Here is a 21,787-nt window from a genome sequence, read left to right on the forward strand (position 1 = left end):
GAGTTACATCTGTATTTCGTGGATCTCTTTGCTAGCCTTATTTCTGTGGAATCTGAGAACTGATATTTCGGATCCCTTTGGAGACTATAGGGCCAAAGGAAATATCCTCCGATAACAAAGAGAAAGAAGCTTTCTGAGAAACTTCTTTGTGTTCTGGGAAATCATCTCACAGAGTTACAGCTTTCCCCTCAAGAAGCCTTTCGCTAAGACAGTTCTTGTGGAATTGGCAAAGTGATATTTGGAAGCCCATAGAGGGCTATGGTGAAAAAGGAAATATCCTCAGATGAAATCTGGAAAGAAGCTTTCTGAGAAACTGCTTACTGTTCTGATAATTCATCTCACAGAGTTACATCTGCATTTCGTGGATCTCTTTGCTAGCCTTATTTCTGTGGAATCTGAGAACAGATATTTCGGATACCTTTGGAGACTATAGGGCCAAAGGAAATATCCTCCGATAACAAAGAGAAAGAAGCTTTCTGAGAAACTTCTTTGTGTTCTGTGAAATCATCTCACAGAGTTACAGCTTTCCTCTTAAGAAGCCTTTCGCTAAGACAGTTCTTGTGGAGTTGGCAAAGTGATATTTGGAAGCCCATAGAGGGCTATGGTGAAAAAGGAAATATCCTCAGATGAAATCCGGAAAGAAGCTTTCTGAGAAACTGCTTAGTGTTCTGTTAATTCATCTCACAGAGTTTCATCTGTATTTCGTGGATCTCTTTGCTAGCCTTATTTCTGTGCAATCTGAGAACAGATATTTCTGTTCCCTTTGGAGACTATAGGGCCAAAGGAAATATCCTCCGATAACAAAGAGAAAGAAGCTTTCTGAGAAACTTCTTTGTGTTCTGTGAAATCATCTCACAGAGTTACAGCTTTCCCCTCAAGAAGCCTTTCGCTAAGACAGTTCCTGTGGAATTGGCAAAGTGATATTTGGAAGCCCATAGAGGGCTATGGTGAAAAAGGAAATATCCTCAGATGAAATCTGGAAAGAAGCTTTCTGAGAAACTGCTTAGTGTTCTGTTAATTCATCTCACAGAGTTACATCTGTATTTCGTGGATCTCTTTGCTAGCCTTATTTCTGTGGAATCTGAGAACTGATATTTCGGATCCCTTTGGAGACTATAGGGCCAAAGGAAATATCCTCCGATAACAAAGAGAAAGAAGCTTTCTGAGAAACTTCTTTGTGTTCTGGGAAATCATCTCACAGAGTTACAGCTTTCCCCTCAAGAAGCCTTTCGCTAAGACAGTTCTTGTGGAATTGGCAAAGTGATATTTGGAAGCCCATAGAGGGCTATGGTGAAAAAGGAAATATCCTCAGATGAAATCTGGAAAGAAGCTTTCTGAGAAACTGCTTACTGTTCTGATAATTCATCTCACAGAGTTACATCTGCATTTCGTGGATCTCTTTGCTAGCCTTATTTCTGTGGAATCTGAGAACAGATATTTCGGATACCTTTGGAGACTATAGGGCCAAAGGAAATATCCTCCGATAACAAAGAGAAAGAAGCTTTCTGAGAAACTTCTTTGTGTTCTGTGAAATCATCTCACAGAGTTACAGCTTTCCTCTTAAGAAGCCTTTCGCTAAGACAGTTCTTGTGGAGTTGGCAAAGTGATATTTGGAAGCCCATAGAGGGCTATGGTGAAAAAGGAAATATCCTCAGATGAAATCCGGAAAGAAGCTTTCTGAGAAACTGCTTAGTGTTCTGTTAATTCATCTCACAGAGTTTCATCTGTATTTCGTGGATCTCTTTGCTAGCCTTATTTCTGTGCAATCTGAGAACAGATATTTCTGTTCCCTTTGGAGACTATAGGGCCAAAGGAAATATCCTCCGATAACAAAGAGAAAGAAGCTATCTGAGAAACTTCTTTGTGTTCTTTGAAATCATCTCACAGAGTTACAGCTTTCCCCTCAAGAAGCCTTTCGCTAAGACAGTTCTTGTGGAATTGGCAAAGTGATATTTGGAAGCCCATAGAGGGCTATGGTAAAAAAGGAAATATCCTCAGATGAAATCTGGAAAGAAGCTTTCTGAGAAACTGCTTACTGTTCTGATAATTCATCTCACAGAGTTACATCTGCATTTCGTGGATCTCTTTGCTAGCCTTATTTCTGTGGAATCTGAGAACAGATATTTCGGATCCCTTTGGAGACTATAGGGCCAAAGGAAATATCCTCGGATAACAAAGAGAAAGAAGCTTTCTGAGAAACTTCTTTGTGTTCTGTGAAATCATCTCACAGAGTTACAGCTTTCCCCTCAAGAAGCCTTTCGCTAAGACAGTTCTTGTGGAATTTGCAAAGTGATATTTGGAAGCCCATAGAGGGCTATGGTGAAAAAGGAAATATCCTCAGATGAAATCTGGAAAGAAGCTTTCTGAGAAACTGCTTAGTGTTCTGTTAATTCATCTCACAGAGTTACATCTGTATTTCGTGGATCTCTTTGCTAGCCTTATTTCTGTGGAATCTGAGAACAGATATTTCGGATCCCTTTGGAGACTATAGGGCCAAAGGAAATATCCTCCGATAACAAAGAGAAAGAAGCTTTCTGAGAAACTTCTTTGTGTTCTGTGAAATCATCTCACAGAGTTACAGCTTTCCCCTCAAGAAGCCTTTCGCTAAGATAGTTCTTGTGGAATTGGCAAAGTGATATTTGGAAGCCCATAGAGGGCTATGGTGAAAAAGGAAATATCCTCAGATGAAATCTGGAAAGAAGCTTTCTGAGAAACTGCTTAGTGTTCTGTTAACTCATCTCATAGAGTTACATCTGTACTTCGTGGATCTCTTTGCTAGCCTTATTTCTGTGGAAACTGAGAACAGATATTTCGGATCCCTTTGGATACTATAGGGCCAAAGGAAATATCCACCGATAACAAAGAGAAAGAAGGTGTCTGAGAAACTTCTTTGTGTTCTCTGAAATCATCTCACAGAGTTACAGCTCTCACCTGAAGAAGCCTTTCGGTAAGACAGTTCTTGTGGAATTGGCAAAGTGATATTTGGAAGCCCATAGAGGTCTATGGTGAAAAAGGAAATATCCTCAGATGAAATCTGGAAAGAAGCTTTCTGAGAAACTGCTTAGTGTTCTGTTAATTCAGCTCACAGTGTTACATCTGTATTACGTGGATCTCTTTGCTAGCCTTATTTCTGTGGAATCTGAAAACAGATATTTCGGATCCCTTTGGAGACTATAGGGCCAAAGGAAATATCCTCCGATAACAAAGAGAAAGAAGCTTTCTGAGAAACTTCTTTGTGTTCTGTGAAATCATCTCACAGAGTTACAGCTTTCCCCTCAAGAAGCCTTTCGCTAAGACAGTTCTTGTGGAATTGGCAAAGTGATATTTGGAAGCCCATAGAGGGCTATGGTGAAAAAGGAAATATCCTCAGATGAAATCTGGAAAGAAGCTATCTGAGAAACTGCTTAGTGTTCTGTTAATTCATCTCACAGAGTTTCATCTGTATTTCGTGGATCTCTTTGCTAGCCTTATTGCTGTGGAATCTGAGAACAGATATTTCGGATCCCTTTGGAGACTATAGGGCCAAAGGAAATATCCTCCGATAACAAAGAGAAAGAAGCTTTCTGAGAAACTTCTTTGTGTTCTGTGAAATCATCTCACAGAGTTACAGCTTTCCCCTCAAGAAGCCTTTCGCTAAGACAGTTCCTGTGGAATTGGCAAAGTGATATTTGGAAGCCCATAGAGGGCTATGGTGAAAAAGGAAATATCCTCAGATGAAATCTGGAAAGAAGCTTTCTGAGAAACTGCTTAGTGTTCTGTTAATTCATCTCACAGAGTTACATCTGTATTTCGTGGATCTCTTTGCTAGCCTTATTGCTGTGGAATCTGAGAACAGATATTTCGGATCCCTTTGGAGACTATAGGGCCAAAGGAAATATCCTCCGATAACAAAGAGAAAGAAGCTTTCTGAGAAACTTCTTTGTGTTCTGGGAAATCATCTCACAGAGTTACAGCTTTCCCCTCAAGAAGCCTTTCGCTAAGACAGTTCTTGTGGAATTGGCAAAGTGATATTTGGAAACCCATAGAGGGCTATGGTGAAAAAGGAAATATCCTCAGATGAAATCTGGAAAGAAGCTTTCTGAGAAACTGCTTACTGTTCTGATAATTCATCTCACAGAGTTACATCTGCATTTCGTGGATCTCTTTGCTAGCCTTATTTCTGTGGAATCTGAGAACAGATATTTCGGATACCTTTGGAGACTATAGGGCCAAAGGAAATATCCTCCGATAACAAAGAGAAAGAAGCTTTCTGAGAAACTTCTTTGTGTTCTGTGAAATCATCTCACAGAGTTACAGCTTTCCTCTTAAGAAGCCTTTCGCTAAGACAGTTCTTGTGGAGTTGGCAAAGTGATATTTGGAAGCCCATAGAGGGCTATGTTGAAAAAGGAAATATCCTCAGATGAAATCCGGAAAGAAGCTTTCTGAGAAACTGCTTAGTGTTCTGTTAATTCATCTCACAGAGTTTCATCTGTATTTCGTGGATCTCTTTGCTAGCCTTATTTCTGTGCAATCTGAGAACAGATATTTCTGTTCCCTTTGGAGACTATAGGGCCAAAGGAAATATCCTCCGATAACAAAGAGAAAGAAGCTATCTGAGAAATTTCTTTGTGTTCTTTGAAATCATCTCACAGAGTTACAGCTTTCCCCTCAAGAAGCCTTTCGCTAAGACAGTTCTTGTGGAATTGGCAAAGTGATATTTGGAAGCCCATAGAGGGCTATGGTGAAAAAGGAAATATCCTCAGATGAAATCTGGAAAGAAGCTTTCTGAGAAACTGCTTACTGTTCTGATAATTCATCTCACAGAGTTACATCTGCATTTCGTGGATCTCTTTGCTAGCCTTATTTCTGTGGAATCTGAGAACAGATATTTCGGATCCCTTTGGAGACTATAGGGCCAAAGGAAATATCCTCGGATAACAAAGAGAAAGAAGCTGTCTGAGAAACTTCTTTGTGTTCTGTGAAATCATCTCACAGAGTTACAGCTTTCCCCTTAAGAAGCCTTTCGCTAAGACAGTTCTTGTGGAATTGGCAAAATGATATTTGGAAGACCATAGAGGGCTATGTTTAAAAAGGAAATATCTTCAGATGAAATCTGGAAAGAAGCTTTCTGAGAAACTGCTTAGTGTTCTGTTAATTCATCTCACAGAGTTACACTGTATTTTGTGGATCTCTTTTCTAGCCTTATTTCTGTGGAATCTGAGAACAGATATTTCGGATCCCTTTGGAGACTATAGGGCCAAAGGAAATATCCTCCGATAACAAAGAGAAAGAAGCTATCTGAGAAACTTCTTTGTGTTCTTTGAAATCATCTCACAGAGTTACAGCTTTCCTCTCAAGGAGCCTTTCGCTAAGACAGTTCTTGTGGAATTTGCAAAGTGATATTTGGAAGCCCATAGAGGGCTATGGTGAAAAAGGAAATATCCTCAGATGAAATCTGGAAAGAAGCTTTCTGAGAAACTGCTTAGTGTTCTGTTAATTCATCTCACAGAGTTACATCTGTATTTCGTGGATCTCTTTGCTAGCCTTATTTCTGTGGAATCTGAGAACAGATATTTCGGATCCCTTTGGAGACTATAGGGCCAAAGGAAATATCCTCCGATAACAAAGAGAAAGAAGCTTTCTGAGAAACTTCTTTGTGTTCTGTGAAATCATCTCACAGAGGTACAGCTTTCCCCTCAAGAAGCCTTTCGCTAAGATAGTTCTTGTGGAATTGGCAAAGTGATATTTGGAAGCCCATAGAGGGCTATGGTGAAAAAGGAAATATCCTCAGATGAAATCTGGAAAGAAGCTTTCTGAGAAACTGCTTAGTGTTCTGTTAACTCATCTCATAGAGTTACATCTGTACTTCGTGGATCTCTTTGCTAGCCTTATTTCTGTGGAAACTGAGAACAGATATTTCGGATCCCTTTGGATACTATAGGGCCAAAGGAAATATCCACCGATAACAAAGAGAAAGAAGGTGTCTGAGAAACTTCTTTGTGTTCTGTGAAATCATCTCACAGAGTTACAGCTCTCACCTGAAGAAGCCTTTCGGTAAGACAGTTCTTGTGGAATTGGCAAAGTGATATTTGGAAGCCCATAGAGGTCTATGGTGAAAAAGGAAATATCCTCAGATGAAATCTAGAAAGAAGCTTTCTGAGAAACTGCTTAGTGTTCTGTTAATTCAGCTCACAGAGTTACATCTGTATTACGTGGATCTCTTTGCTAGCCTTATTTCTGTGGAATCTGAAAACAGATATTTCGGATCCCTTTGGAGACTATAGGGCCAAAGGAAATATCCTCCGATAACAAAGAGAAAGAAGCTTTCTGAGAAACTTCTTTGTGTTCTGTGAAATCATCTCACAGAGTTACAGCTTTCCCCTCAAGAAGCCTTTCGCTAAGACAGTTCTTGTGGAATTGGCAAAGTGATATTTGGAAGCCCATAGAGGGCTATGGTGAAAAAGGAAATATCCTCAGATGAAATCTGGAAAGAAGCTATCTGAGAAACTGCTTAGTGTTCTGTTAATTCATCTCACAGAGTTACATCTGTATTTCGTGGATCTCTTTGCTAGCCTTATTGCTGTGGAATCTGAGAACAGATATTTCGGATCCCTTTGGAGACTATAGGGCCAAAGGAAATATCCTCCGATAACAAAGAGAAAGAAGCCTTCTGAGAAACTTCTTTGTGTTCTGTGAAACCATCTCACAGAGTTACAGCTTTCCCATCAAGAAGCCTTTCGCTAAGACAGTTCTTGTGGAATTGGCAAAGTGATATTTGGAAGCCCATAGAGGGCTATGGTGAAAAAGGAAATATCCTCAGATGAAATCTGGAAAGAAGCTTTCTGAGAAACTGCTTAGTGTTCTGTTAATTCATCTCACAGAGTTACATCTGTATTTCGTGGATCTCGTTGCTAGCCTTATTTCTGTGGAATCTGAGAACAGATATTTCGGATCCCTTTGGATACTATAGGGCCAAAGGAAATATCCACCGATAACAAAGAGAAAGAAGCTGTCTGAGAAATTTCTTTGTGTTCTGTGAAATCATCTCACAGAGTTACAGCTCTCCCCTCAAGAAGCCTTTCGCTAAGACAGTTCTTGGGGAATTGGCAAAGTGATATTTGGAAGCCCATAGAGGGCTATGGTGAAAAAGGAAATATCCTCAGATGAAATCTGGAAAGAAGCTTTCTGAGAAACTACTTAGTGTTCTGTTAATTCAGCTCACAGAGTTACATCTGTATTTCGTGGATCTCTTTGCTAGCCTTATTACTGTGGAATCTGAGAACAGATATTTCGGATCCCTTTGGAGACTATAGGGCCAAAGGAAATATCCTCTGATAACAAAGAGAAAGAAGCTTTCTGAGAAACTTCTTTGTGTTCTGTGAAATCATCTCACAGAGTTACAGCTTTCCCCTCAAGAAGCCTTTCGCTGAGACAGTTCTTGTGGAATTGGCAAAGTGATATTTGGAAGCCCATAGAGGGCTATGGTGAAAAAGGAAATATCGTCACATGAAATCTGGAAAGAAGCTTTCTGAGAAACTGCTTAGTGTTCTGTTAATTCAGCTCACATAGTTACATCAGTATTTCGTGGATCTCTTTGCTAGCCTTATTACTGTGGAATCTGAGAACAGATATTTCGGATCCCTTTGGAGACTATAGGGCCAAAGGAAATATCCTCTGATAACAAAGAGAAAGAAGCTTTCTGAGAAACTTCTTTGTGTTCTGTGAAATCATCTCACAGAGTTACAGCTTTCCCCTTAAGAAGCCTTTCGCTAAGACAGTTCTTGTGGAATTGGCAAAGTGATATTTGGAAGACCATAGAGGGCTATGTTTAAAAAGGAAATATCTTCAGATGAAATCTGGAAAGAAGCTTTCTGAGAAACTGCTTAGTGTTCTGTTAATTCATCTCACAGAGTTACATCTGTATTTCGTGGATCTCTTTTCTAGCCTTATTTCTGTGGAATCTGAGAACAGATATTTCGGATCCCTTTGGAGACTATAGGGCCAAAGGAAATATCCTCCGATAACAAAGAGAAAGAAGCTATCTGAGAAACTTCTTTGTGTTCTTCGAAATCATCTCACAGAGTTACAGCTTTCCTCTCAAGGAGCCTTTCGCTAAGACAGTTCTTGTGGAATTGGCAAAGTGATATTTGGAAGCCCATAGAGGGCTATGGTGAAAAAGGAAATATCCTCAGATGAAATCTGGAAAGAAGCTTTCTGAGAAACTGCTTAGTGTTCTGTTAATTCATCTCACAGAGTTACATCTGTATTTCGTGGATCTCTTTGCTAGCCTTATTTCTGTGGAATCTGAGAACAGATATTTCGGATCCCTTTGGAGACTATAGGGCCAAAGGAAATATCCTCCGATAACAAAGAGAAAGAAGCTTTCTGAGAAACTTCTTTGTGTTCTGTGAAATCATCTCACAGAGTTACAGCTTTCCCCTCAAGAATCCTTTCGTTAAGATAGTTCTTGTGGAATTGGCAAAGTGATATTTGGAAGCCCAAAGAGGGCTATGGTGAAAAAGGAAATATCCTCAGATGAAATCTGGAAAGAAGCTTTCTGAGAAACTGCTTAGTGTTCTGTTAATTCATCTCACAGAGTTACATCTGTATTTCGTGGATCTGTTTGCTAGCCTTATTTCTGTGGAATCTGAGAGCAGATATTTCGGATCGCTTTGGATACTATAGGGCCAAAGGAAATATCCACCGATAACAAAGAGAAAGAAGCTGTCTGAGAAACTCCTTTGTGTTCTGTGAAATCATCTCTCAGAGTTACAGCTCTCCCCTCAAGAAGCCTTTCGCTAAGACAGTTCTTGTGGAATTGGCAAAGTGATATTTGGAAGCCCATAAAGGGATATGGTGAAAAAGGAAATATCTTCAGATGAAATCTGGAAAGAAGCTTTCTGAGAAACTGCTTAGTGTTCGGTTAATTCATCTCACAGTGTTACATCTGTATTTCGTGGATCTCTTTGCTAGCCTTATTTCTGTGGAATCTGAGAACAGATATTTCGAATCCCTTTGGAGACTATAGGGCCAAAGGAAATATCCTACCATAACAAAGAGAAAGAAGCTTTCTGAGAAACTTCTTTGTGTTCTGTGAAATCATCTCACAGAGTTACAGCTTTCCCCTCAAGAAGCCTTTCGCTAAGACAGTTCTTGTGGAATTGGCAAAGTGATATTTGGAAGCCCATAGTGGGCTATGGTGAAAAAGGAAATATCCTCAAATGAAATCTGGAAAGAAGCTTTCTGAGAAACTGCTTAGTGTTCTGTTAATTCATCTCACAGAGTTATATCTGTATTTGGTGGATCTCTTTGCTAGCCTTATTTCTGTGGAATCTGAGAACAGATATTTCGGATCCCTTTGGAGACTATAGGGCCAAAGGAAATATCCTCCGATAACAAAGAGAAAGAAGCTTTCTGAGAAACTTCTTTGTGTTCTGTGAAATCATCTCACAGAGTTACAGCTTTCGCCTCAAGAAGCCTTTCGATAAGACAGTTCCTGTGGAATTGGCAAAGTGATATTTGGAAGCCCATAGAAGGCTATGGTGAAAAAGGAAATATCCTCAGATGAAATCTGGAAAGAAGCTATCTGAGAAACTGCTTAGTGTTCTGTTAATTCATCTCACAGAGTTACATCTGTATTTCGAGGATCTCTTTGCTAGCCTTATTTCTGCGGAATCTGAGAACAGATATTTCGGATCCCTTTGGAGACTATAGGGCCAAAGGAAATATCCTCCGATAACAAAGAGAAAGAAGCTTTCTGAGAAACTACTTTGTGTTCTGGGAAATCATCTCACAGAGTTAGAGCTTTCCCCTCAAGAAGCCTTTCGCTAAGACAGTTCCTGTGGAATTGGCAAAGTGATATTTGGAACCCATAAAGGGCTATGGTGAAAAAGGAAATATCTTCAGATGAAATCTGGAAAGAAGCTTTCTGAGAAACTGCTTAGTGTTCTGTTAATTCATCTCACAGAGTTACATCTGTATTTCGTGGATCTCTTTGCTAGCCTTATTTCTGTGGAATCTGAGAACAGATATTTCGGATCCCTTTGGAGACTATAGGGCCAAAGGAAATATCCTCCGATAACAAAGAGAAAGAAGCTTTCTGAGAAACTTCTTTGCTTTCTGTGAAATCACCTCACAGAGTTACAGCTTTCCCCTCAAGAAGCCTTTCGCTAAGACAGTTCTTGTGGAATTGGCAAAGTGATATTTGGAAGCCCATAGAGGGCTATGGTGAAAAAGGAAATATCCTCAAATGAAATCTGGAAAGAAGCTTTCTGAGAAACTGCTTAGTGTTCTGTTAATTCATCTCACAGAGTTACATCTGTATTTGGTGGATCTCTTTGCTAGCCTTATTTCTGTGGAATCTGAGAACAGATATTTCGGATCCCTTTGGAGACTATAGGGCCAAAGGAAATATCCTCCGATAACAAAGAGACAGAAGCTTTCTGAGAAACTTCTTTGAGTTCTGTGAAATCATCTCACAGAGTTACAGCTTACCCCTCAAGAAGCCTTTCGCTAAGACAGATCTTGTGGAATTGGCAAAGTGATATTTGGAAGCCCATAGAGGGCTATGGTGAAAAAGGAAATATCCTCAGATGAAATCTAGAAAGAAGCTTTCTGAGAAACTGGTTAGTGTTCTGTTAATTCAGCTCACAGAATTACATCTGTATTTCGTGGATCTCTTTGCTAGCCTTATTTCTGTGGAATCTGAGAACAGATATTTCGGATCCCTTTGGAGACTATAGGGCCAAAGGAAATATCCTCCGATAACAAAGAGAAAGAAGCTTTCTGAGAAACTTCTTTGTGTTCTGGGAAATCGTCTCACAGAGTTACAGCTTTCCCCTCAAGAAGCCTTTCGATAAGACAGTTCCAGTGGAATTGGCAAAGAGATATTTGGAAGCCCCTAGAAGGTTATGGTGAAAAAGGAAATATCCTCAGATGAAATCTGGAAAGAAGCTATCTGAGTAACTGCTTAGTGTTCTGTTAATTCATCTCACAGAGTTACACCTGTATTTCGAGGATCTCTTTGCTAGCCTTATTTCTGTGGAATCTGAGAACAGATATTTCGGATCCCCTTGGAGACTATAGGGCCAAAGGAAATATCCTCCGATAACAAAGAGAAAGAAGCTTTCTGAGAAACTTCTTTGTGTTCTGGGAAATCATCTCACAGAGTTACAGCTTTCCCTCAAGAAGCCTTTCGCTAAGACAGTTCCTGTGGAATTGGCAAAGTGATATTTGGAAGCCCATAAAGGGCTATGGTGAAAAAGGAAATATCTTCAGATGAAATCTGGAAAGAAGCTTTCTGAGAAACTGCTTAGTGTTCTGTTAATTCATCTCACAGAGTTACATCTGTATTTCGTGGATCATTTTGCTAGCCTTATTTCTGTGGAATCTGAGAACAGATATTTCGAATCCCTTTGGAGACTATAGGGCCAAAGGAAATATCCTACCATAACAAAGAGAAAGAAGCTTTCTGAGAAACTTCTTTGTGTTCTGTGAAATCATCTCACAGAGTTACAGCTTTCCCCTCAAGAAGCCTTTCGCTAAGACAGTTCTTGTGGAATTGGCAAAGTGATATTTGGAAGCCCATAGAGGGCTATGGTGAAAAAGGAAATATCCTCAAATGAAATCTGGAAAGAAGCTTTCTGAGAAACTGCTGAGTGTTCTGTTAATTCATCTCACAGAGTTACATCTGTATTTGGTGGATCTCCTTGCTAGCCTTATTTCTGTGGAATCTGAGAACAGATATTTCGGATCCCTTTGGAGACTATAAGGCCAAAGGAAATATCCTCCGATAACAAAGAGACAGAAGCTTTCTGAGAAACTTCTTTGAGTTCTGTGAAATCATCTCACAGAGTTACAGCTTTCCCCTCAAGAAGCCTTTCGCTAAGACAGTTCTTGTGGAATTGGCAAAGTGATATTTGGAAGCCCATAGAGGGCTATGGTGAAAAAGGAAATATCCTCAAATGAAATCAGGAAAGAAGCTTTCTGAGAAACTGCTTAGTGTTCTGTTAATTCATCTCACAGAGTTACATCTGTATTTGGTGGATCTCTTTTCTAGCCTTATTTCTGTGGAATCAGAGAACAGATATTTCGGATCCCTTTGGAGACTATAGGGCCAAAGGAAATATCCTCCCATAACAAAGAGACAGAAGCTTTCTGAGAAACTTCTTTGAGTTCTGTGAAATCATCTCACAGAGTTACAGCTTTGCCCTCAAGAAGCCTTTCGCTAAGACAGTTCCTGTGGAATTGGCAAAGTGATATTTGGAAGCCCATATAGGGCAAAGGTGAAAAAGGAAATATCCTCAGATGAAATCTGGAAAGAAGCTTTCTGAGAAACTGCTTAGTGTTCTGTTAATTCATCTCACAGAGTTACATCTGTATTTCGTGGGTGTCTTTGCTAGCCTTATTTCTGTGGAATCTGAGAACAGATATTTCGGATCCCTTTGGAGACTATTGGGCCAAAGGAAATATCCTCCGATAACAAAGAGAAAGAAGCTTTCTGAGAAACTTCTTTGTGTTCTGTGAAATCATCTCACAGAGTTACAGCTTTCCCCTCAAGAAGCCTTTCGATAAGACAGTTCCTGTGGAATTGGCAAAGTGATATTTGGAAGCCCCTAGAGGGCTATGGTGAATAAGGAAATATCCTCAGATGAAATCTGGAAAGAAGCTATCTGAGAAACTGCTTAGTGTTCTGTTAATTCATCTCACAGAGTTACATCTGTGTTTGGTGGATCTCTTTGCTAGCCTTATTTCTGTGGAATCTGAGAACAGATATTTCGGATCCCTTTGGAGACTATAGGGCCAAAGGAAATATCCTCCCATAACAAAGAGAAAGAAGCTTTCTGAGAAACTTCTTTGTGTTCTGTGAAATCATCTCACAGAGTTACAGCTCTCCCCTCAAGAAGCCTTTCGCTAAGACAGTTCTTGTGGAATTGGCAAAGTGATATTTGGAAGCCCATAGAGGCCTATGGTGAAAAAGGAAATATCCTCAGATGAAATCTGGAAAGAAGCTTTCTGAGAAACTGCTTAGTGTTCTGTTAATTCATCTCACAGAGTTACATCTGTATTTCGTGGATCTCTTTGCTAGCCTTATTTCTGTGGAATCTGAGAACAGATATTTCGGTTCCCTTTGGAGACTATAGGGCCAAAGGAAATATACTCCGATAACAAAGAGAAAGAAGCTTTCAGAGAAACTTCTTTGTGTTCTGTGAAATCATCTCACAGAGTTACAGCTTTCCCCTCAAGAAGCCTTTCGATAAGACAGTTCCTGTGGAATTGGCAAAGTGATATTTGGAAGCCCTTAAAGGGCTATGGTGAAAAAGGAAATATCCTCAGATGAAATCTGGAAAGAAGCTTTTTGAAAAACTGCTTAGTGTTCTGTTAATTCATCTCACAGAGTTACATCTGTATTTCGTGGATCTCTTTGCTACCTTTATTTCTGTGGAATCTTAAAACAGATATTGCGGATCCCTTTGGAGACTATAGGGCCAAAGGAAATATCCTCCCATAACAAAGAGAAAGAAGCTTTCTGAGAAACTTCTTTGTGTTCTGTGAAATCATCTCACAGAGTTACAGCTTTCCCCTCAAGAAGCCTTTCGGTAAGACAGTTCTTGTGGAATTGGCAAAGTGATATTTGGAAGCCCATAGAGGGCTATGGTGAAAAAGGAAATATCCTCAAATGAAATCTGGAAAGAAGCTTTCTGAGAAACTGCTGAGTGTTCTGTTAATTCATCTCACAGAGTTACATCTGTATTTGGTGGATCTCTTTGCTATGCTTATTTCTGTGGAATCTGAGAACAGATATTTCGGATCCCTTTTGAGACTATAAGGCCAAAGGAAATATCCTCCGATAACAAAGAGACAGAAGCTTTCTGAGAAACTTCTTTGAGTTCTGTGAAATCATCTCACAGAGTTACAGCTTTCCCCTCAAGAAGCCTTTCGCTAAGACAGTTCTTGTGGAATTGGCAAAGTGATATTTGGAAGCCCATAGAGGGCTATGGAGAAAAAGGAAATATCCTCAAATGAAATCAGGAAAGAAGCTTTCTGAGAAACTGCTTAGTGTTCTGTTAATTCATCTCACAGAGTTACATCTGTATTTGGTGGATCTCTTTGCTAGCCTTATTTCTGTGGAATCTGAGAACAGATATTTCGGATCCCTTTGGAGACTATAGGGCCAAAGGAAATATCCTCCCATAACAAAGAGACAGAAGCTTTCTGAGAAACTTCTTTGAGTTCTGTGAAATCATCTCACAGAGTTACAGCTTTCCCCTCAAGATGCCTTTCGCTAAGACAGTTCTTGTGGAATTGGCAAAGTGATATTTGGAAGCCCATAGAGGGCTATGGTGAAAAAGGAAATATCCTCAGATGAAATCTAGAAAGAAGCTTTCTGAGAAACTGGTTAGTGTTCTGTTAATTCAGCTCACAGAATTACATCTGTATTTCGTGGATCTCTTTGCTAGCCTTATTTCTGTGGAATCTGAGAACAGATATTTCGGATCCCTTTGGAGACTATAGGGCCAAAGGAAATATCCTCCGATAACAAAGAGAAAGAAGCTTTCTGAGAAACTTCTTTGTGTTCTGGGAAATCATCTCACAGAGTTACAGCTTTCCCCTCAAGAAGCCTTTCGCTAAGACAGTTCCTGTGGAATTGGCAAAGTGATATTTGGAAGCCCATAGAAGGCTATGGTGAAAAAGGAAATATCCTCAGATGAAATCTGGAAAGAAGCTATCTGAGAAACTGCTTAGTGTTCTGTTAATTCATCTCACAGAGTTACATCTGTATTTCGAGGATCTCTTTGCTAGCCTTATTGCTGTGGAATCTGAGAACAGATATTTCGGATCCCTTTGGAGACTATAGGGCCAAAGGAAATATCCTCCGATAACAAAGAGAAAGAAGCTTTCTGAGAAACTTCTTTGTGTTCTTGGAAATCATCTCACAGAGTTAGAGCTTTCCCCTCAAGAAGCCTTTCGCTAAGACAGTTCCTGTGGAATTGGCAATGTGATATTTGGAACCCATAAAGGGCTATGGTGATAAAGGAAATATCTTCAGATGAAATCTGGAAAGAAGCTTTCTGAGAAACTGCTTAGTGTTCTGTTAATTCATCTCACAGAGTTACATCTGTATTTCGTGGATCTCTTTGCTAGCCTTATTTCTGTGGAATCTGAGAACAGATATTTCGGATCCCTTTGGAGACTATAGGGCCAAAGTAAATATCCTCCGATAACAAAGAGAAAGAAGCTTTCTGAGAAACTTCTTTGCTTTCTGTGAAATCACCTCACAGAGTTACAGCTTTCCCCTCAAGAAGCCTTTCGCTAAGACAGTTCTTGTGGAATTGGCAAAGTGATATTTGGAAGCCCATAGAGGGCTATGGTGAAAAAGGAAATATCCTCAAATGAAATCTGGAAAGAAGCTTTCTGAGAAACTGCTTAGTGTTCTGTTAATTCATCTCACAGAGTTACATCTGTATTTGGTGGATCTCTTTGCTAGCCTTATTTCTGTGGAATCTGAGAACAGATATTTCGGATCCCTTTGGAGACTATAGGGCCAAAGGAAATATCCTCCGATAACAAAGAGACAGAAGCTTTCTGAGAAACTTCTTTGAGTTCTGTGAAATCATCTCACAGAGTTACAGCTTTCCCCTCAAGAAGCCTTTCGCTAAGACAGTTCTTGTGGAATTGGCAAAGTGATATTTGGAAGCCCATAGAGGGCTATGGTGAAAAAGGAAATATCCTCAGATGAAATCTAGAAAGAAGCTTTCTGAGAAACTGGTTAGTGTTCTGTTAATTCAGCTCACAGAATTACATCTGTATTTCGTGGATCTCTTTGCTAGCCTTATTTCTGTGGAATCTGAGAACAGATATTTCGAATCCCTTTGGAGACTATAGGGCCAAAGGAAATATCCTACCATAACAAAGAGAAAGAAGCTTTCTGAGAAACTTCTTTGTGTTCTGTGAAATCATCTCACAGAGTTACAGCTTTCCCCTCAAGAAGCCTTTCGCTAAGACAGTTCTTGTGGAATTGGCAAAGTGATATTTGGAAGCCCATAGAGGGCTATGGTGAAAAAGGAAATATCCTCAAATGAAATCTGGAAAGAAGCTTTCTGAGAAACTGCTGAGTGTTCTGTTAATTCATCTCACAGAGTTACATCTGTATTTGGTGGATCTCCTTGCTAGCCTTATTTCTGTGGAATCTGAGAACAGATATTTCGGATCCCTTTGGAGACTATAAGACCAAAGGAAATATCCTCCGATAACAAAGAGACAGAAGCTTTCTGAGAAACTTCTTTGAGTTCTGTGAAATCATCTCACAGAGTTACAGCTTTCCCCTCAAGAAGCCTTTCGCTAAGACAGTTCTTGTGGAATTGGCAAAGTGATATTTGGAAGCCCATAGAGGGCTATGGTGAAAAAGGAAATATCCTCAAATGAAATCAGGAAAGAAGCTTTCTGAGAAACTGCTTAGTGTTCTGTTAATTCATCTCACAGAGTTACATCTGTATTTGGTGGATCTCTTTGCTAGCCTTATTTCTGTGGAATCTGAGAACAGATATTTCGGATCCCTTTGGAGACTATAGGGCCAAAGGAAATATCCTCCCATAACAAAGAGACAGAAGCTTTCTGAGAAACTTCTTTGAGTTCTGTGAAATCATCTCACAGAGTTACAGCTTTGCCCTCAAGAAGACTTTCGCTAAGACAGTTCCTGTGGAATTGGCAAAGTGATATTTGGAAGCCCATATAGGGCAAAGGTGAAAAAGGAAATATCCTCAGATGAAATCTGGAAAGAAGCTTTCTGAGAAACTGCTTAGTGTTCTGTTAATTCATCTCACAGAGTTACATCTGTATTTCGTGGGTATCTTTGCTAGCCTTATTTCTGTGGAATCTGAGAACAGATATTTCGGATCCCTTTGGAGACTATTGGGCCAAAGGAAATATCCTCCGATAACAAAGAGAAAGAAGCTTTCTGAGAAACTTCTTTGTGTTCTGTGAAATCATCTCACAGAGTTACAGCTTTCCCCTCAAGAAGCCTTTCGATAAGACAGTTCCTGTGGAATTGGCAAAGTGATATTTGGAAGCCCCTAGAGGGCTATGGTGAATAAGGAAATATCCTCAGATGAAATCTGGAAAGAAGCTATCTGAGAAACTGCTTAGTGTTCTGTTAATTCATCTCACAGAGTTACATCTGTATTTGGTGGATCTCTTTGCTAGCCTTATTTCTGTGGAATCTGAGAACAGATATTTCGGATCCCTTTGGAGACTATAGGGCCAAAGGAAATATCCTCCCATAACAAAGAGAAGGAAGCTTTCTGAGAAACTTCTTTGTGTTCTGTGAAATCATCTCACAGAGTTACAGCTCTCCCCTCAAGAAGCCTTTCGCTAAGACAGTTCTTGTGGAATTGGCAAAGTGATATTTGGAAGCCCATAGAGGGCTATGGTGAAAAAGGAAATATCCTCAGATGAAATCTGGAAAGAAGATTTCTGAGAAACTGCTTAGTGTTCTGTTAATTCATCTCACAGAGTTACATCTGTATTTCGTGGATCTCTTTGCTAGCCTTATTTCTGTGGAATCTGAGAACAGATATTTCGGTTCCCTTTGGAGACTATAGGGCCAAAGGAAATATACTCCGATAACAAAGAGAAAGAAGCTTTCTGAGAAACTTCTTTGTGTTCTGTGAAATCATCTCACAGAGTTACAGCTTTCCCCTCAAGAAGCCTTTCGATAAGACAGTTCCTGTGGAATTGGCAAAGTGATATTTGGAAGCCCTTAGAGGGCTATGGTGAAAAAGGAAATATCCTCAGATGAAATCTGGAAAGAAGCTTTTTGAAAAACTGCTTAGTGTTCTGTTAATTCATCTCACAGAGTTACATCTGTATTTCGTGGATCTCTTTGCTACCTTTATTTCTGTGGAATCTTAAAACAGATATTGCGGATCCCTTTGGAGACTATAGGGCCAAAGGAAATATCCTCCCATAACAAAGAGAAAGAAGCTTTCTGAGAAACTTCTTTGTGTTCTGTGAAATCATCTCACAGAGTTACAGCTTTCCCCTCAAGAAGCCTTTCGGTTAGACAGTTCTTGTGGAATTGGCAAAGTGATATTTGGAAGCCCATAGAGGGCTATGGTGAAAAAGGAAATATCCTCAAATGAAATCTGGAAAGAAGCTTTCTGAGAAACTGCTGAGTGTTCTGTTAATTCATCTCACAGAGTTACATCTGTATTTGGTGGATCTCTTTGCTAGCCTTATTTCTGTGGAATCTGAGAACAGATATTTCGGATCCCTTTGGAGACTATAAGGCCAAAGGAAATATCCTCCGATAACAAAGAGACAGAAGCTTTCTGAGAAACTTCTTTGAGTTCTGTGAAATCATCTCACAGAGTTACAGCTTTGCCCTCAAGAAGCCTTTCGCTAAGACAGTTCCTGTGGAATTGGCAAAGTGATATTTGGAAGCCCATATAGGGCAAAGGTGAAAAAGGAAATATCCTCAGATGAAATCTGGAAAGAAGCTTTCTGAGAAACTGCTTAGTGTTCTGTTAATTCATCTCACAGAGTTACATCTGTATTTCGTGGGTCTCTTTGCTAGCCTTATTTCTGTGGAATCTGATAACAGATATTTCGAATCCCTTTGGAGACTATTGGGCCAAAGGAAATATCATCCGATAACAAAGAGAAAGAAGCTTTCTGAGAAACTTCTTTGTGTTCTGTAAAATCATCTCACAGAGTTACAGCTTTCCCGTCAAGAAGCCTTTCGATAAGACAGTTCCTGTGGAATTGGCAAAGTGATATTTGGAAGCCCCTAGAGGGCTATGGTAAAAAAGGAAATATCCTCAGATGAAATCTGGAAAGAAGCTATCTGAGAAACTGCTTAGTGTTCTGTTAATTCATCTCACAGAGTTACATCTGTATTTGGTGGATCTCTTTGCTAGCCTTATTTCTGTGGAATATGAGAACAGATATTTCGGATCCCTTTGGAGACTATAGGGCCAAAGGAAATATCCTCCGATAACAAAGAGACAGAAGCTTTCTGAGAAACTTCTTTGAGTTCTGCGAAATCATCTCACAGAGTTACAGCTTTCCCCTCAAGAAGCCTTTCGCTAAGACAGTTCTTGTGGAATTGGCAAAGTGATATTTGGAAGCCCATAGAGGGCTATGGTGAAAAAGGAAATATCCTCAGATGAAATCTGGAAAGAAACTTTCTGAGAAACTGCTTACTGTTCTGATAATTCATCTCACAGAGTTACATCTGCATTTCGTGGATCTCTTTGCTAGCCTCATTTCTGTGGAATCTGAGAACAGATATTTCGGATCCCTTTGGAGACTTTAGGGCCAAAGGAAATATCCTCCGATAACAAAGAGAAAGAAGCTTTCTGAGAAACTTCTTTGTGTTCTGTGAAATCATCTCACAGAGTTACAGCTTTCCTCTCAAGGAGCCTTTCGCTAAGACAGTTCTTGTGGAATTGGCAAAGTGATATTTGGAAGCCCTTAGAGGGCTATGGTGAAAAAGGAAATATCCTCAGATGAAATCTGGAAAGAAGCTTTTTGAAAAACTGTTTAGTGTTCTGTTAATTCATCTCACAGAGTTACATCTGTATTTCGTGGATCTCTTTGCTACCTTTATTTCTGTGGAATCTTAAAACGGATATTTCGGATCCCTTTGGAGACTATAGTGCCAAAGGAAATATCCTCCCATAACAAAGAGAAAGAAGCTTTCTGAGAAACTTCTTTGTGTTCTGTGAAATCATCTCACAGAGTTACAGCTTTCCCCTCAAGAAGCCTTTCTCTAAGACAGTTCTTGTGGAATTGGCAAAGTGATATTTGGAAGCCCATAGAGGGCTATGGTGAAAAAGGAAATATCCTCAGATGAAATCTGGAAAGAAGCTTTCTGAGAAACTGCTTAGTGTTCTGTTAACTCATCTCACAGAGTTACATCTGTATTTCGTGGATCTCTTTGCTAGCCTTATTTCTGTGGAATCTGAGAACAGATATTTCGGATCCCTTTGGAGACTATAGGGCCAAAGGAAATATCCTCCGATAACAAAGAGAAAGAAGCTTTCTGAGTAACTTCTTTGTGTTCTGTGAAATCATGTCACAGAGTTACAGCTTTCCCCTCAAGAAGCCTTTCGCTAAGACAGTTCTTGTGGAATAGGCAAGGTGATATTTGGAAGCCCATAGAGGGCTATGGTGAAAAAGGAAATATCCTCAGATGAAATCTGGAAAGAAGCTTTCTGAGAAACTGCTTAGTGTTCTGTTAATTCATCTCACAGAGTTACATCTGTATTTCGTGGATCTGTTTGCTAGCCTTATTTCTGTGGAAACTGAGAACAGATATTTCGGATCCCTTTGGATACTATAGGGCCAAAGGAAATATCCACCGATAACAAAGAGAAAGAAGCTGTCTGAGAAACTTCTTTGTGTTCTGTGAATTCATCTCACAGAGTTACAGCTCTCCCCTCAAGAAGCCTTTCGCTAAGACAGTTCTTGTGGAATTGGCAAAGTGATATTTGGAAGCCCATAGAGGTCTATGGTGAAAAAGGAAATATCCTCAGATGAAATCTGGAAAGAAGCTTTCTGAGAAACTGCTTAGTGTTCTGTTAATTCAGCTCACAGAGTTACATCTGTATTACGTGGATCTCTTTGCTAGCCTTATTTCTGTGGAATCTGAAAACAGATATTTCGGATCCCTTTGGAGACTATAGGGCCAAAGGAAATATCCTCCGATAACAAAGAGAAAGAAGCTTTCTGAGAAACTTCTTTGTGTTCTGTGAAATCATCTCACAGAGTTACAGCTTTCCCCTCAAGAAGCCTTTCGCTAAGACAGTTCTTGTGGAATTGGCAAAGTGATATTTGGAAGCCCATAGAGGGCTATGGTGAAAAAGGAAATATTCTCAGATGAAATCTGGAAAGAAGCTATCTGAGAAACTGCTTAGTGTTCTGTTAATTCATCTCACAGAGTTACATCTGTATTTCGTGGATCTCTTTGCTAGCCTTATTGCTGTGGAATCTGAGAACAGATATTTCGGATCCCTTTGGAGACTATAGGGCCAAAGGAAATATCCACCGATAACAAAGAGAAAGAAGCTGTCTGAGAAACTTCTTTGTGTTCTGTGAAATCATCTCACAGAGTTACAGCTCTCCCCTCAAGAAGCCTTTCGCTAAGACAGTTCTTGGGGAATTGGCAAAGTGATATTTGGAAGCTCATAGAGGGCTATGGTGAAAAAGGAAATATCCTCAGATGAAATCTGGAAAGAAGCTTTCTGAGAAACTACTTAGTGTTCTGTTAATTCAGCTCACAGAGTTACATCTGTATTTCGTGGATCTCTTTGCTAGCCTTATTACTGTGGAATCTGAGAACAGATATTTCGGATCCCTTTGGAGACTATAGGGACAAAGGAAATATCCTCTGATAACAAAGAGAAAGAAGCTTTCTGAGAAACTTCTTTGTGTTCTGTGAAATCATCTCACAGAGTTACAACTTTCCCCTTAAGAAGCCTTTCGCTAAGACAGTTCTTGTGGAATTGGCAAAGTGATATTTGGAAGCCCATAGAGGGCTATGTTGAAAAAGGAAATATCTTCAGATGAAATCTGGAAAGAAGCTTTCTGAGAAACTGCTTAGTGTTCTGTTAATTCATCTCACAGAGTTACATCTGTATTTCGTGGATCTCTTTTCTAGCCTTATTTCTGTGGAATCAGAGAACAGATATTTCGGATCCCTTTGGAGACTATAGGGCCAAAGGAAATATCCTCCGATAACAAAGAGAAAGAAGCTATCTGAGAAACTTCTTTGTGTTCTTTGCATTCATCTCACAGAGTTACAGCT

This window comes from Macaca mulatta, chromosome 4, assembly GCF_049350105.2.
Source record: "Macaca mulatta isolate MMU2019108-1 chromosome 4, T2T-MMU8v2.0, whole genome shotgun sequence".
Classification (NCBI taxonomy): Eukaryota; Metazoa; Chordata; class Mammalia; order Primates; family Cercopithecidae; genus Macaca; species Macaca mulatta.